We start from the raw sequence: 2,452 nt of genomic DNA, 5'->3' as shown, positions 1-2,452 counted from the left end.
CTACTTGGAAGGCTGAGGTAGAAGGATTGCCTGAGCCCAGCAGGTCAAGGCTGCGGTGACTGTGGGTATGCCACTGCACTCCAGCCTGGGTGACAGGGTGAGACTCCAACTCAAGAAAAAAAAGATACACGAATGGCCAAAAAACATGAAAAAATGCTCAACATCACAAATCATCAGGGTAATGTAAATTAAAACCACAATGAGATACCTTATAGCAGCAGAATGTCCATTATTAAAAAATCAAAAAACAATAGATGTTGGCATGAATGCAGTGGAAAGGGAAAGCTTATACAATATTGGTGAGAGTGCAAATTAGAACACACCATGGAATACTATTCAGCCATAAAAAAGAAATAATGTCTTTTGCAGCAACTTGGGCGGAATTGGAAAACATCTTAAGTGAACTAATGCAGGAATAGAAAACCGAACACTGCATGTTTTCACTTATAAGTGGAAGCTAAACTATGGATCTGCAAAGGCATAGACAATGGTATGGTGGATACTGGGGGCTCAAAAGGGGTAGGGCAGGAAGGGGTAAAGGGATGAAAACTCACCTGAGGGGTATAATATGCCCAGGTTAGGGTTGCTGGGTGCACTTAGAGCCTGGGTGTCTTCACTTTACAATGTATCCATGTAGCCAAAAACTGTGTACCCCCTAAAACTACAGAAATAAAATTTTAAAATCCTCTTTAAAGCTCAACTTTGCTCTGTTTACTTTCCGGGGCTTACTCTCCTCAGTGCTGATTACCAGCATGTGTGTCATCTATGTATCTGTACCTGTGCATTGCTGATTTCCCACACTGGAATGTAGACCCCGAGACAAAAGACTTTGTTTACTGCTTGACCTTCATGTCTAAACCAACGTCTGGCTCATCCCTGGCACTTCATAACCATTTGCAGAAGGGATGATGGTATCACCACAGCTCCTCAGAGGCGGCACTGCTGTTCCCATTTTTCAGGTGTCTCAGGGATTGTGAAGAGATTTTGCCTGTGGGCCAAAACTTTAAAGTATATGGCTAAGGAGGATTGTGGATGCTGGTCTTTTTGTTGAGTCAGGGTCCCTGTTGCTCAGGCTGGAATGTAGTGGCACGATCAAGGCTCACCACAGCCTTGACCTCCTGGGCTCATGCGATCCTCCTGCCTCAGCCTCCTGAGTAGCTGGGACGGACCAAAGGTGCCAGCCACCACATCTAGCTAACTTTTTTATATTTTTATAAAGATAGCAACTCACTATGTTACCCAGGCTGGTTTCGAACTCCTGGGCTCAGGCAATCCTCCCATCTCGGCTTTCCAAAGTGCTGGGACTACAGGTGCACACCACCATACATGGCTAATTTCTTAATTTTTTGTAGAGACGAGGTCTCACTTTTTGCCTAGGCTGGTCTCAAACTTCTGGCCTTAAGCAATCCTCCTGTCTCAGCCTCCCAGGGTGCTGGGACTACAGGTGTGAGCCACTATGCCCAGCTGGATTCTAGTCTTTGAATCACAGTCCTGCAGCTGGATTCTAGTCTTTGAATCACAGCCCTGCAGCTTGGTCCAATATAGAATTGTGTATTTGATAAAAACACTTAGCTAAGTTATTCCTTACTGTGGAAGTAGAAAGGAAATGTCACTTAAATGTCTCATGAGATTCTAGGGGTTCTTTTTTTTGAGTCATACTCTCACTCTGTCATCCAGGCTGGAGTGCAGTGGTAGATTAATGACTGATCACAGCCACCGCAGCCTTGACCTCCTGGGCTTGGGTGATCTTTCCACTTCAGCCTTCCAAGTAGACAGAACTGCAGGCACCCACAACCGTACCCAGGTAATTTTTTTTTTTTTTTTTGAGTTGGAGTCTCACTCTGTCGCCCAGACTGGAGTGAAGTGGCCGCTCCCAGCCACCGCAGCCTCGCCTCCTGGGCTCCGGCGATCCTTCCGCCTCAGCCTTCCAAGTAGCCGGAATTTCAGGTATGCGCTACCACGCCCAGCTGATTTTTTGATTTATTGTAGAGAGGAGGTCTTGCTGCCCAGGCGGGTCTCGAACCCGCGGACTCAGGCAGTCCACTCACCTCAGCCTCCCAAAGGCACGGGATTACAGGTTAAGCCACCGAGCCCGGCTAATTTTTTGATTTATAATAGAGATGTGGTCTCGCTTACTTGCCCAGGCTGGTCTCGAACCCCTGGACTCAGGCAATCCCCACCTTGCCTCCTAACTACTGGGATTGCAGGTGTGACCCACAGCATCTGGCCCAGAGGCTTGTTTTAAAGTAGGTCATTTCCATGGAATTCATCAGATAACATCTTTACCTTGTCTGCAAAAGAGCAACACGGTATCCTGGGTTCACTGGAAATGACCATTGCTCTTTAAAAACTGCCTAATTAGCCGGGCTCGGTGGCTCAGTTTGTAATCCCACGCTTTGGGAGGCTGAGGTGAGTGGATTGCCTGAGCTTGCGGGTTTGAGACCCGCCTGGG

Source organism: Carlito syrichta, unplaced genomic scaffold, assembly GCF_000164805.1.
Source record: "Carlito syrichta isolate Samal-C Ts95f unplaced genomic scaffold, Tarsius_syrichta-2.0.1 Scaffold311350, whole genome shotgun sequence".
Lineage (NCBI taxonomy): Eukaryota > Metazoa > Chordata > Mammalia > Primates > Tarsiidae > Carlito > Carlito syrichta.
Note: the sequence above shows the minus strand (reverse complement) of the source record.